The sequence below is a fragment of the Bombina bombina genome, chromosome 7 (assembly GCF_027579735.1).
Source record: "Bombina bombina isolate aBomBom1 chromosome 7, aBomBom1.pri, whole genome shotgun sequence".
In the NCBI taxonomy this organism is placed as follows: domain Eukaryota; kingdom Metazoa; phylum Chordata; class Amphibia; order Anura; family Bombinatoridae; genus Bombina; species Bombina bombina.
The window spans coordinates 399,310,689-399,326,053 of NC_069505.1; the positions used below are offsets into that span (position 1 = coordinate 399,310,689).

Here is a 15,365-nt window from a genome sequence, read left to right on the forward strand (position 1 = left end):
AGATCTCCTTGTAATGGGAGTGATCCATCCAGTTCCGCGGACGGAACGAGGACAGGGGTTTTATTCAAATCTGTTTGTGGTTCCCAAAAAAGAGGGAACCTTCAGACCAATTTTGGATTTAAAGATCCTAAACAAATTCCTGAGAGTTCCGTCATTCAAGATGGAAACTATTCGAACCATTTTACCCATGATCCAAGAAGGTCAGTACATGACCACAGTGGACTTAAAGGATGCCTACCTTCACATACCGATTCACAAGGATCATCATCGGTTTCTAAGGTTTGCCTTCCTAGACAGGCATTACCAGTTTGTAGCTCTTCCCTTTGGGTTAGCTACGGCCCCGAGAATCTTTACAAAGGTTCTGGGCTCACTTCTGGCGGTTCTACGACCGCGAGGCATAGCGGTGGCTCCGTATCTAGACGACATCCTGATACAGGCATCAAGCTTTCAAATTGCCAAGTCTCATACAGAGATAGTTCTGGCATTTCTGAGGTCGCATGGGTGGAAGGTGAACGTGGAAAAGAGTTCTCTATCACCACTCACAAGAGTCTCCTTCCTAGGGACTCTTATAGATTCGGTAGAGATGAAAATTTACCTGACGGAGTCCAGGTTGTCAAAACTTCTAAATACTTGCCGTGTCCTTCATTCCATCCCACGCCTGTCAGTGGCTCAGTGCATGGAAGTAATCGGCTTAATGGTAGCGGCAATGGACATAGTGCCATTTGCGCGCCTGCATCTCAGACTGCTGCAATTATGCATGCTAGGTCAGTGGAATGGGGATTACTCAGATTTGTCCCCTCTACTAAATCTGGATCAAGAAACCAGAGATTCTCTTCTCTGGTGGCTTTCTCGGGTCCATCTGTCCAAGGGCATGACCTTTTGCAGGCCAGAGTGGACGATTGTAACAACAGATGCCAGCCTTCTAGGTTGGGGCGCAGTCTGGAACTCCCTGAAGGCTCAGGGATCGTGGACTCAGGAGGAGAAACTCCTCCCAATAAATATTCTGGAATTAAGAGCAATATTCAAGGCTCTTCTAGCTTGGCCTCAGTTAGCAACACTGAGGTTCATCAGATTTCAGTCGGACAACATCACGACTGTGGCTTACATCAACCATCAAGGGGGAACCAGGAGTTCCCTAGCGATTTTAGAAGTCTCAAAGATAATTCGCTGGGCAGAGTCTCACTCTTGCCACCTGTCAGCGATCCACATCCCAGGTGTGGAGAACTGGGAGGCGGACTTTCTAAGTCGCCAGACCTTTCATCCGTGGCAGTGGGAACTTCATCCGGAGGTGTTCGCTCAACTGATTCGTCGTTGGGGCAAACCGGAACTGGATCTCATGGCATCTCACCAGAACGCCAAGCTTCCTCGTTACGGATCCAGGTCCAGAGACCCGGGAGCGGCGCTGATAGATGCTCTAGCAGCCCCTTGGGTCTTCAACATGGCTTATGTGTTTCCACCATTTCCGCTGCTGCCTCGACTGATCGCCAAGATCAAACAGGAGAGTGCATCGGTGATTCTGATAGCGCCTGCGTGGCCACGCAGGACCTGGTATGCAGACCTAGTGGGCATGTTGTCCTGTCCACCATGGTCTCTACCTCTGAGGCAGGACCTTCTAATACAAGGCCCTTTCAACCATCCAAATCTAATTTATCTGAGGCTGACTGCATGGAGATTGAACGCTTGATCTTATCCAAGCGTGGCTTCTCAGAGTCAGTTATTGATATAATACAGGCTCGGAAGCCTGTTACCAGAAAAATCTATCATAAGATATGGCGTAAATACTTATATTGGTGCGAATCCAAGAGTTACTCATGGAGTAAGGTTAGGATTCCTAGGATATTGTCCTTTCTACAAGAGGGTTTGGAAAAGGGCTTATCTGCTAGTTCGTTGAAGGGACAGATTTCTGCTCTGTCTATTCTTTTGCACAAGCGTCTGGCAGAAGTTCCAGACGTCCAGGCTTTTTGTCAGGCTTTGGTTAGGATTAAGCCTGTGTTTAAATCTGTTGCTCCTCCGTGGAGCTTAAACTTGGTTCTTAAAGTTCTTCAGGGTGTTCCGTTTGAACCCCTTCATTCCATTGATATTAAGCTTTTATCTTGGAAAGTTCTGTTTTTGATGGCTATTTCCTCGGCTCGAAGAGTCTCTGAGTTATCTGCTTTACAATGTGATTCTCCTTATCTGATTTTTCATGCAGATAAGGTAGTTCTGCGTACCAAACCTGGGTTTTTACCTAAGGTTGTTTCTAACAAGAATATCAATCAAGAGATTGTTGTTCCATCATTGTGTCCTAATCCTTCTTCAAAGAAGGAACGTCTTTTGCATAATCTGGACGTAGTCCGTGCCCTGAAATTTTATTTACAGGCAACTAAAAATTTTCGTCAAACTTCTTCCCTGTTTGTCGTTTATTCTGGACAGAGGAGAGGTCAAAAAGCTTCGGCAGCCTCTCTCTCTTTTTGGCTTCGTAGTATAATATGTTTAGCCTATGAGACTGCTGGACAGCAGCCCCCTGAAAGAATTACAGCTCATTCTACTAGAGCTGTGGCTTCCACCTGGGCCTTTAAGAATGAGGCCTCTGTTGAACAGATTTGCAAGGCTGCGACTTGGTCTTCGCTTCACATTTTTTCGAAATTTTACAAATTTGACACTTTTGCTTCTTCGGAGGCTGTTTTTGGGAGAAAGGTTCTACAGGCAGTGGTTCCTTCCGTTTAAGTTCCTGCCTTGTCCCTCCCTTCATCCGTGTACTTAGCTTTGGTATTGGTATCCCATAAGTAATGGATGACCCATGGACTGAATACACTTAACAAGAGAAAACATAATCTATGCTTACCTGATAAATGTGTTTCTCTTGTAGTGTATTCAGTCCACGGCCCGCCCTGTCTTTTTAAGGCAGATCTAAATTTTAATTAAAACAGTCAGTCACCACTGCACCCTATGGTTTCTCCTTTCTTGTCTTGTTTCGGTCGAATGACTGGATATGACATGTGAGGGGAGGAGCTATATAGCAGCTCTGCTTTGGGTGATCCTCTTGAAACTTCCTGTTGGGAAGGGAATATATCCCATAAGTAATGGATGACCCGTGGACTGAATACACTACAAGAGAAATAAATTTATCAGGTAAGCATAAATTATGTTTTTGTACAGGCTTTAATTCGTATTAAGCCTGTCATTAAGTCAATTTCTCCTCCTTGGAGTCTTAATTTGGTTCTGAAGGCTTTATAGTCTTCCCCATTTGAACCTATGCATTCTTTAGACATTAAACTACTTTCTTGGAAAGTGTTGTTTCTTTTGGCCATCTCTTCTGCTAGAAGAGTTTCTGAGTTATCTGCTCTTGTGAGTCTCCTTTTCTGATTTTTCATCAGGATAAAGCAGTTTTGCGGACTTCTTTTCAATTTTTACCTAAGGTTGTGAATTCTAACAACATTAGTAGAGAAATTGTTGTCCCTTCCTTATGTCCTAATCCTAAGAATTCTTTGGAGAGATCCTTACTAGACATGTGCGACTCGTTTCGTACCGAATTCAAATTCGTCCGAATTTTGTAGAATTCGTAGTTTCGGGCCGAATCGAATATCCGAATGAAATGGTTTCCGAAGAAAACTAATCCGAATGAATTTGTTCCGAAATCTTCGAATCGTTCGGACGTATTCGTTGTGATCCGGATGTGTGTGGCGCATTGATTTTTTTATTTACAATTTTACATGTGACGCAGTTTGATTTTTATTTACACGTGACGTATCGTTACGTAACTACTAATCCGAATGCATTTGTTCCGAAAAATTCGATTCATTCCGATATATTCGTTTTCATTCAGACGTGCGCGTGGCGCATTTTTCAAATGATTTCTTCAAATAAATCTTATTATTAAATCCAAAGAACCACAAAATAGTTAGAAGAAAGTGAGATCTGAATGATTATGTATTTATTTATTGAACAAATGAAAATATAAAATATTTATTTTGGTTTTTGGACTATCATTGTATACTACGTAGTAATAACGAGTGACAACGAATCGATTTGAATTGATTAGTTTATTAAAATGAGTGTAGTATCATATATCTTCTTGTCCAATCAGATCATTCATTTTTTGTGGGGGGTTGGATTCTGTCACAGTGATAGTTTTCTGGTCCAATAATTAATATTATTATAATTTTGTGGGTTGGATTACTGTCACACGCAGTGCAATGTGCTAGCTTTTCCTCAAGGGCTGTGCTTATCTGTGCTGTGTGTTAATCAGAAGGCAGACATTATCAGACTTCCATTCTGGTGTCAGCATTGCAGCAGAAGACAATCCCTGAACTTGTTGTGAAGTTGAACAATTACAGAAGAAGAGAAGAAGGCACAGTGTCCTAGAGATTAACTGGTCTGCGTATTTGTGCTTATTATATTATTATTTTTGGCTGAAATTGTGACTCAAGGTAGAGGAGAAAGTTTAACAACAGTCAAATATATTATATTTCCTTATCTTATAGTTCTTTCATTAATATTTGATTGTTATTATTTAAAACTTCTCACTAGAGTACTAGTTAGTTAGTATAGTTAGTTAAAATAAATATTCTAATTGTGTACTATTCTATTGATTGTGTTGTGTGACTTTTGTAGTTCTTCTATCTGTAATGAGCTGAGCTGAGCTCACTGCAATTATTTAGTTTTTTTTGTTTAAGACAGAGATTTAGTTATTTGCTGTGTGTGTGTGTGTGTGTGTGTGTGTGTGCTGTCTTAAAATTTAAAGTTAGATAACAGGCACACAGGTTGGTTGCTGAATGATGATAGCATTTTTTTTTTATTTTTGAACACATCAGCAAAAGACACAGACATCACCCTTATTTACTCTTTGTGGATAAATCTATTATTTGTTTTGTGTGTGTGTGTGTGTGTATGTATACTTTTCATTTGTAGTTTGATATCCCCACACAGAATTTCATAACAATTTTTTGTTTGTTTAACTGTAGTATAATTTATTTTCTGCGCTGTAAACGTATATAACATTACAGGCACATTTTTTATTTTTGCATAGGATTTTTTTTGGTGTGTATGTATACTAGTCATCATTTTTGATATATATCCACACACAATTTAATTTCATTTTTTTTGTCTGTTTAATTTATCAGAGTTCTATCTTTATTTGCTTTGCTGTCTTCTCATATTACATTACAGCAGGCACACTTGTCCTTTAGTTCTTTTTTTTGTATGTTTTGGAACACATCAGCATCATCAGAACTAGACACATTATCCAATCTGTATTATTGGCTAAATCTATACTAATAAAATAATTCGTATTATTTTTTTTTCCAATTTTTATTTTTTAAATATATATAGACAACTACCTATTTATAATGGATAGTCCTCCCCCACCTCATGTTCCTCAAACAACCAGTAGCAGTGTCACAGTAACCACCAGTGACACTACATGTGTACCGTTACTGTCTGTGTCAAATCCTTCCACAGAATCCACATCCTCATTGCCAGGCACAGACATTTCTCAACCACCCTCCACACGTAAAACCTCATTTAGGTCTCACAATAGACCTGATACTGCAAAGGAGAGGCAAATGAAGCAGCCTCAGGTAAAGCTTACTGGTTCAAGCAGAGCTAGCAGCAGCAGTAGTCAAAGCACTCGTAGACTCACTAGCGGTAGTACTAGTAGTCATCTGAGTCCACCCTCTAAATTTCAAAGGGCTGTAAGTAAAAATTCAAGCTCACAATCCTCTAGCAGGGTTGATAGGTCCTCCTCTGAGACCAGGAAGCAGTCCTCATTTCGTCGGCGTCTTAATTTTCCTGATCTTCCCCCCAAAACAACTAGTACAATCACTAGTGCCAGTTGTGTCACCACCTCTGCTATGTCCAGTTCTAGTACCGTGTTGCCAACTAAAATGTTTTACAGTAGAAGCCAAGCAGTACCAACGCAGGCTTTTTCCAGTGAACATTCATTTAAGCAGCCCAAACGTGAAGTATTTGAGTATGAGGAAGACAAAATTTCTCATGCTGATGCTGCTGCCACCACCACTGCTACTGCCAGTGCCAACATTACTGATAGCCCATCTGCTTTTGATATATGTGAAGAGGGCACCAGTAGTCACCAGGGAGAAGAGGGCTCCCCAACATATGTCGCTAGTGATAAATCCATGTTTACTGACATGGATGAATCAGCATCATCTCATAATTTTGAACCAGATGATCAAATTCACTATTCACCTACCCATCATTCACAGTATTCTATAGATCTGTATTCCTCTCCGTCTCCAACATCGTCACCACGAGTGTCACTGAGCTCTCCAATAGCTTCTGTTGAGTCTCCCAGCCAGATTGTAGTTAGTGCACCCGCCACTACTGGTAGGCCACTAACCTCCTCCATTCCCGCCATCCCTTCAATGTTTAGGCCTCCTCCTGTTACATCACAGAGAGAAGGCCATGAAATAACAAAAAGAAAAGAAGTTGCTACAGCATGTGCGGCCAAAGAAACTGTCACAAAAGATTCTTCACTGCACAGTGGCAAAGGTACCCGTCGTGCACAAGTGTGGCAGCATTTTGAGGCTATTGGTGATGGTCGCCAAGCCAAATGCAAATTGTGTGGTAGGGAAGTCAGCCGGGGTAGAGTGTTGGGGCATCTGACCAATTCAGGAATGAACCAACACCTTTGCACCCATCACAAGCCAGTGGTGTTAAGGGAAGAAAGTGGTGTCTCTGCTCCAGCCAGCACTACTAGGGCAACTACTACTAGCAGTGTCCCAGTCACCACCAGTAGGAATCACAAGGGGCATGGTGATCATGCCTCTTCTGGTGCAGCTGCTATCAGTGTCAGCCAACATCCCATGAAATCCACCCAGCCCACAATGGAGCAATTTGGTGTACATTCCAGTCGCATGTCAAGACAGCAGGTGCGAAAAATTACACGCCTCATTGGCCAGCTCATAGCGGTTGGAGGGGTTCCTTTAAATATGGTGGAAGGGGACCCCTTTAAACAACTTATGGAGGCAGTTGTACCCCATTATAAAGTTCCTTCTCGTACCACATTCAGTAGATCTGTAATTCCCTCACTTTACAGATCATGCGTTGTTGTTTTGAAGGAGGAGCTGGTAAAGGCTGCTGGACAGTCAGTGCACTTCACCACTGACCTATGGAGTGCTCCTAGTGGCCAACATGCCTTCCTGTCTTTGACGGCACATTGGTGGCTGCCAAATGTGTCACCACCAGTTATATCAGCCAAAAGTTCAGGCTCAAAAACCGCAGACTCAGTGACTGGTGCAGTAGCCAAGGGGTACCGCTCCTTTCTCCTGCATGCTGAGGTGATGGATCATCAGCACACCTCACAGAACATCCGACATGTACTGAGTAATATGGTGGCTCAGTGGCTAGGAGAGCAGGCAGGGACAAAGGTACAAATAGGTTTTGTTGTCACCGATGCGGCAGCCAATATGCTAAAGGCGCTGCGGGTTTGTGGGTATACGCTGTTCGGCACATGTACTGCATCTTGTTGTTAAGTTTGCCCTCGATCACGATACTGGAAGGTTGGCAACACTTTTTGAGTGTTGCCGAAAAATAGCTGGCCACTTCCATCATAGTGTCAAAGATAGCCATCTCCTTAGGCAGGAACAGAAAAATTTTGGACTTGCAGAGCACCGGCTCAAACAAGATGTGAGTACTAGATGGAACTCCACATTAGATATGCTGGAGCGTATATTTGAACAGCAAAAGGCAATCCATGCAATGGCATACAAACATTCCATTGGCATTGACAGACCACTGGGCAGGGATGACTGGGCCATGATTGAACAGGTAGTGGCAGTCCTCACACCTTTTCGGGCGGTGACAGAAAATTTAAGTCAAGAGAACGCTAGCCTGGCACAAGTCATTCCCCTCTTCACTCACCTCTCTAACCTATTAGATAATTTCCTTACTAATAGGGAAGTATTGCCTGGTGGTAATCTTCATGATGATGTTGCTGCCCTTGTAAGGAGGTTGAAGGAGCAACTGACTCGGCGCGTAAAAGAGTGCATCGACATAAGCCCTCACTATATGCTAGCCACACTTTGTGATCCTAGAGTAAAGGGAAAGATAGCACTCCGTACAAATACCTTGACCTCATGGCGGGACAAATTGATACAGAGGGTGCGTGATAGACAAAAAAAAATGTCACCTGTAGAGGAAGATGAAGAGATGACAGAGTCTGATAGTGAGACTCTGTCACCCAAAAGCTCTAGCACTGCTGCTTGTCCTCGTCCCACCACAGCAGCTACTTTTTGGGCTGATACACTGGGCACATTGGTTGGAGACATTAGAGATCCCCCAATGAAAGAGAGCAATGCTGCCGACATGGTTAAGCTTTACCTATCTCAACCTCCCCTGCCCCCCAGTACTGATCCCTTGACATTTTGGGATGAAAAGAGGTATTTGTGGCCTGTCCTGTCTGTGGTAGCCCAAGAGCTACTTTCCTGTCCCCCAACCAGCGTCCACAGTGAACGTGTATTTTCAATCACAGGAAATACACTTTCACCTCATCGTGCACAGTTGTCCCCCCATCTCCTGGAGCAGATGACATTTTTAAAAATAAATCTTCCAAAGCTGGGTTACCCAGCTCTCAGCTTTGATTCAGATTAAAAAGTGGATCATATAATCTCCTGCTGACCCACTTGTGCAGTGTGCCAGTCAGTACTGTACTGGGAATTAAAATCATCCCTGGAAAATTGGGCGAACAGCCCTATTTTCCGTCCACTCAGTATAATGCACACATGCAATTTTTCACAAAGGTGAGATTACTGTGATACTCCTTCCCCACAATATTTTTTTTCCAAATTATAGTATATAATTTTTTAATTAATTTTTTCAACATATTCTTGCTATATGCACTGTAAAGCCCAATTACATCCATTAATCAGCACTTTAAATTCTAGCTTTTCTAGCCATATCTGCTCCCGCCCAACAATACATTTACTGGTATCCCGTTAGGCTAATCCGGCTTTGCTGGTTGTCATTACATGACAAATCAATCATCATGGCTCCTAAAGCAAAAGATCTCTTATTCGGATGATATTTTTTAGTTAGCTAGAGGTCATCAATAAAGTAACTTCCCAAATTCCAAATTTTACTTCCCAAGGTTTTGATGGTTGATTTTATTACAATTTCAACTTTCTATTGACTTTCTTTATATTTTTCATTATTTTTTTAGATATTGATTTAGCCGCCCTAAACAAGCTTTCTCAAGCATTTGTACTAGTGTATCCTTTTTTTATTTTAAATCGTTTATAATTAATAAGTGCACCTTCATCCTAATTTTACAATTGTTAACACATATTTACACGTTACACGAAAAGTTTCTGTTGTAAGCATTGTCACACATTAGTTACAGTTCAAGTTAAGCCACAATTTTTTTTATTAGTTAGTGGGAGTTTTGGAGACTGTTATCCAAAATTATTGTCTTAATGTTTAAGAATAATATTTTTGTGCAGTAAGAAAAAATATTAGTGATCCAAAAAAATATAAATTGAACAATCAGCCAGCAGCTACCATACGCAAAAAAATACGGTTAATCTCTAGGACAGTGTTGTCATTCTGGAAGTCCGCTCCTCATAAGAAAAAAAAACAATAATAGTAATGCTTTGCACAGAGGCACAAACAAGTGAGTGACTTTTAAATTTACCACTTAATCCACACATTCCATAATTTATTTACATTTATTAATAAAATATTCTGTGTTTCTTTCTCATGTTTTTCATAGAATTCTAAAGAAAAACTGTAGACTTGACTTTGAGGGAGGAGACAGACCTTAAAAAAGAGGATGCTACAAGGAGTTCACGGGTAAGAATTATCAATACATGTTTACTTCAAAATAATTTTTATTAAACCGGCATGGAGTGCTGCTCATAAAGACGGTTTTTAATGTAACTTTCAATTTTTAAACTTTGTAAAATAATATAAGTATCACAAGTGTGAGTCATAAAATTAAGTTATATAATAAAGTTCTATCTATGTTTCAGGTCAGGAAACATTGTGTAGATTCAGATATATTGCATCCAATATGGATTCGTGCATTTGATCAATTGCTTGCCTCTGATCTCTGTTGACACGGGCTAATGCCCTGTCTATGTGTCTATGGACATCTTTTCTCATATTGTTGACCGCTTTTGTTAATTTTTTTGTTGCCAGCAAATTTTCCAGAAGTAATTCTTCCGTACGGCTATACCGATGTTGTTCTTCCAGTTGAGGAGCTTGAGTCTGGGCTGTCTGCTCATCCACAATGGGGGCATGGTCTTCTGTTGATGTTTGGTCAACGATGACAGATGACGATGGTGAAAAGCATGTTGCTTGAATATTTTCAACAGGACTTCCCTCTACACAAAGAACAGGTGAATGCAGTTGACTGCTATGGCTTCCACCTGCAGAAATGCCGCGTAGTTCTGAAATCGATGAAACAGTAATCAAATATTATTTTGTTGTATGAAAACCAATGTATTTGTAGACATGTTGTACAGACATAGAAAGACTCTCGCTAAAATATTTCTTCCATAATATCTAAGAAAAATACAGCAACAGACTATCCACAAACTTTTATTATACATTATTCGCTCAAATATATTTTAATATCCAGGATGGACCGATTTTATCTCTCTGTCAAATCTAAATAAAAGTTATATTCAATTAAAGGGATACTAACCCCACATCTTTTCTTTCATGATTATGATAGAACATGCAATTTTAAGCCACTTTCTAATTTACTCCTATTATTATCAATTTTTCTTTGTTCTCATGTTATCTTGATTAGAAAAAGCATTAATAAAAGGTTAGGACCCGGACCATTTTTGGTTCAGCACCTTGGTAGAGCTTGCTGATTGGTTTGCTACATTTAGCCACAAATCAGAAAGTGCTACCCAGGTGCTGAACCATAAATGGTCCGGCTCTAAAGCTTACAGTACTGCTTTTTCAAATCAAGATAGCATGAGAACAAAGACAAATTGATAGTAGGAGTAAATTAGAAAGGTGCTTAAAATCTCATGCTCTATCTGAATCATGAAAGAATTTTTTTTTATTTAGTATCCCTTTAATAAATTTATTTGTATAAAAATTGCGTTATAAATCATTTGTAGCTGATTATTTTTGATATAGTAAAGGCTTAATTACATAAAATGTCAAGATAATTTTTGCCTGTCTTGTTTGTTTACATTTTCAGTTTGTTATAACTTACGTGGAGGAGTAGTGGGCATCTCTCCACTTCCGAAGGCTGCTACTGGTGGGATCCGAATCCGAGTTACTAACGCTGTTAAATCTAGAATAAAATCAGCACAAGCCAAGGTATACTAAATTATAGATAATAAGTTTGTGTGAAGACATCAATATTTATTTGGAATTTTAAATTTTTTTAAAAAAATTGTAAAGCATTAAAAAAATTTTTTTTAATGAAAAGGTGAATAGTGTGCCATACATTTAGCAGAGAATGGTCAGCTGATAGTCGCAACAAGTGGATGGCCGGCAGAATCCTTATCAGGCTGATGAAAGTCATTATATTAAAATCGCGATACAATGGATAATTAAACAAATATTTGACTTTCAATATTTTGAAAGAGCAGGAAATATAAAGCAGCATTATAAATGTATAGTCCTATCATAACATTTGTTTTGTTGTCTTCTTATTATTGTTATTTTATAAATAAAGAATGTAAGCAAGCACTATGCCACTATGCATGGGTTGGAAAGAAAAAAAAAAACAAACGTGGACCAGGCTTACATTATTGATTTCTAAAACAAAGATAATATTAGAAAACAAAGAAAAATTGATTATCAGATACTGTAATTAAGTAGGTTCATTTGCTGTTCTAGCAGATTCTAGTATGAAATCATGAAAGAAAAATGTTTGGTTCATTATATCTTGAAGCACAACACTTGATCATGGAAAGTAACTTTCCAATAAAAAGGTAACAGGGCTAGTGAACTGGGACAGGATACATTTTGAATGTAATACTCTGTGCGAAAAATCGAATCTTCAATACATCTATTTTTTTCTAAAACCTATGTTTGTATTTCTTATTTAGGTACTTACCAGAACTAGGCTGAGGCGTGCTTGGGGCTGATCGCCCTGCAGATTTTTTTCGGTGATCTGGAAAACATCAAGGATAAGAGACAGGTAAGTGTAACACGTGTATTAGTGAACAATAGTTATTAGTGATGGGCTAGGGAACTGGGACAGGGTACTACTATTTGAATGTAATACTCTGGGAGTAGAAATCTATTCTTCAATCCATTTTTTTTATTCTACAACCTACTTTGTATTACTTATTTAGATACTTACCAGAACTAGGCTGATCAGTGCTTGGGGCTGATGATCGCCCTGCAGATTTTTTTCGGTGATCTGGAAAACATCAAGGATAAGAGACAGGTAAGTGTAACACGTGTATTAGTGAACAATAGTTATTAGTGATGGGCTAGGGAACTGGGACAGGGTACTACTATTTGAATGTAATACTCTGGGAGTAGAAATCTAATCTTCAATCCATTTTTTTTATTCTACAACCTACTTTGTATTACTTATTTAGATAATTACCAGAACTAGGCTGATCAGTGCTTGGGGCTGATGATCGCCCTGCAGATTTTTTTCGGTGATCTGGAAAACATCAAGGATAAGAGACAGGTTAAGTGTAACACGTGTATTAGTGAACAATAGTTATTAGTGATGGGCTAGGGAACTGGGACAGGGTACTACTATTTGAATGTAATACTCTGGGAGTAGAAATCTAATCTTCAATCCATTTTTTTTATTCTACAACCTACTTTGTATTACTTATTTAGATACTTACCAGAACTAGGCTGATCAGTGCTTGGGGCTGATGATCGCCCTGCAGATTTTTTTCGGTGATCTGGAAAACATCAAGGATAAGAGACAGGTAAGTCTGACATGTGTATTAGTGAACAATAGTTATTAGTGATGGGCTAGGGAACTGGGACAGGGTACTACTATTTGAATGTAATACTCTGGGAGTAGAAATCTAATCTTCAATCCATTTTTTTTATTCTAAAACCTACTTTGTATTCCTTATTTAGGTACTTACCAGAACTTGGCTGAGACGTGCTTGGGGCTGATGATCGGCCTGCAGAGTATTTTCGTTGATCTGGAAAACATCAAGGATAAGAGACAGATAAGTCTAACACGTGTATTAGTGGACAAAAGTTGTTAGTGATGAGTGAATCATAATGTAAATATAAACCTATACAGGCCAGGTAGTGAAATATATATAGAAAATATTGTCAACAGACCCTAATAGGCATTTAAGGTCATGGTTGATTTTTTATATTTTAAATTTTTGAAGTCACATTACAGAAAAAAGGATGCAAAGGCCACAGCGTATAAAATTCAGGTATTGGTGAGGTAGGGAAAGAAAAAAAAAAGGGCCTTGGGAGGGAAAGAGAAGAAAGATGACATGAGGAAAAAGGATATAGAGGAACAACAAATGAAGGGGCATAGGGGAGTGAGGGGAACACAAAAGAAGGGCCATGGTGAGGGAGAAGGATGATATATATATATAATTATTATTTATATAGCGCCTTTCTCACAGTGGTACTCAAAGTCTTGAAGGTCATTTTCAGCGCTCGCTCTCAAAATTTTAAAAAATCGGCTGTTGGATAGTTATAGTTGTTACTTATTATTAAGAAATCTAATGGTACTCATTTGAGCGACATCAAAAGGATTAAGGGCTGAGTTGGCCCTGCTGGGATTTGAACATTTGTATCTTTGAACAGGCTTTTGTAGTCATGGCATTTTGACAATCAAGCTACCTCACCAGACTTATAAAAAGTGTGATTTTGATTCTCTCATATACAACTATGCCAGATGCATTCATATTCCATCTTTCACATTCACAATTCACATACACAAGCAATGTATGTGGATGATGGAAATTGAGTTTTGAAATATGTTTATGTAACTATATATGCTGCCTAGAATGCAACTCCTGTCATACATGATTTTTTGGCCTTACAGATATGGGTCTTTCTTTATTTGTTTAAAAAAAAAAAAAAAAAAGGGAAATTGTAATAGCTAAAGGATAAATCGATTGTCTTGTATTCCACTTTATTCCATTTTTTTTTGGTTTTTATTTCCACACCCATGCAAAGTAATCAAAGTAATCGTATATATAATTTTACTCACAATCTCTCTTTTCCCTGACAGATTTGTCTCTCCTACTTGAGCTTCCTTCTCCAGTGACACTTCCTTCTCCAGTGACAACAGCCTCTTCAAGAAGCTTGTCCCGCATCTCCATCTCCCAACTGTTAAAACGCACTCTCTTTGTGGAGTGCATCAATGACATTTTCTTTTTTACAATGGCCCTGCAATCATAATACCTATAAATAAAATAAAAACATATTTTTGGTTATTGATAAACTATACTGACTTTATTTGAAAATAAGGATTTATTACATTTTGCATCAGATACATCCAAAGAATACCAGCGGAGCTATTGGAAAGGAATGACAGTGCCTGACCTTTACCACGGATTTTTTTTGTTGTAAAAAGTTATATTATAGAGATGGATAGATTAATAGAAATATATATATATAAATTCACAGGTTATTGTTGTTTTATATGAATGTAAAATTTAGTTATGTAACAAATAAATTGTTTTTTTTTTGGTAAAGTTAGTACAGTAGTCTTTGCTTATCTGTTATACATTGAAATGGACTATAAAGTGAAAATAAAGTTTTCTGATTCTGAATCAGCTAGATCAGAATCAGATAATTGGAAAGTTAAGGGGACATGAAAAGAAAACAAAATATTTTGCCTGATTCAGATAGAGGATATCATTTTCAAAACATTTAGCATTTACTTTGATTTTCTAATTAATTTCATTCTCTTGGTATCATTTATTGAAGGAGCAGCAATGCACGAATAATTTCTAACAAATCACCTGGTTGAGCCAATCAAAATTGAAATATATGTATATGCACTGTGCAGCCACCAATCAACAGCGAGAAAATAGCTTCTCTGCTGCTCCAAAGCTTGCCTAGAAAAAACATTTCAACAAATGATAAGAGAAGGAAGATAATCAAATAATATACGTTATTTTGAAAGTTATTTAATTAAAATTTTATTATCTATATGAATCGTGGAAGAAAGTTCAAGAAACATTGATTCATGTCGTTTTAAATATATACATTTAATAATTTAAATCATTTATATACATTTTATTTACAGTCTTTTTATGTAATAACTTCGTGAGCATGTGCAGAAGCTCACAGGGTATACATATAGGGCATATTTATCAAGGTCTGGCGGACCTGATCCAACATAGCGGATCAGGTCCGACAGACCTCGCTGAATACGGCGAGCAATACGCTCGACCTATTCAGCATTGCACCAGCAGCTCACAAGAGCCGCTGGTGCAACGCCG

General features: G+C 38.8%; 2 long non-coding RNA genes across 2 annotated transcripts; one reads left to right on the top strand and one right to left on the bottom strand.

The window, feature by feature from the left end:
* Positions 1-9,496: 9,496 nt before the first annotated feature.
* On the top strand, positions 9,497-12,096 carry LOC128635942 (uncharacterized). The gene is made up of 4 exons (XR_008398627.1): positions 9,497-9,786; positions 10,135-10,334; positions 11,156-11,277; positions 12,015-12,096. It is a non-coding gene; the product is annotated as an uncharacterized LOC128635942 (long non-coding RNA).
* On the bottom strand, positions 11,175-12,325 carry LOC128635943 (uncharacterized). Its single transcript, XR_008398628.1, has 3 exons — positions 12,272-12,325; positions 12,023-12,079; positions 11,175-11,251 (listed from the first exon to the last, which is right to left on the bottom strand). It is a non-coding gene; the product is annotated as an uncharacterized LOC128635943 (long non-coding RNA).
* Between the last annotated feature and the right edge of the window lie 3,040 nt (positions 12,326-15,365).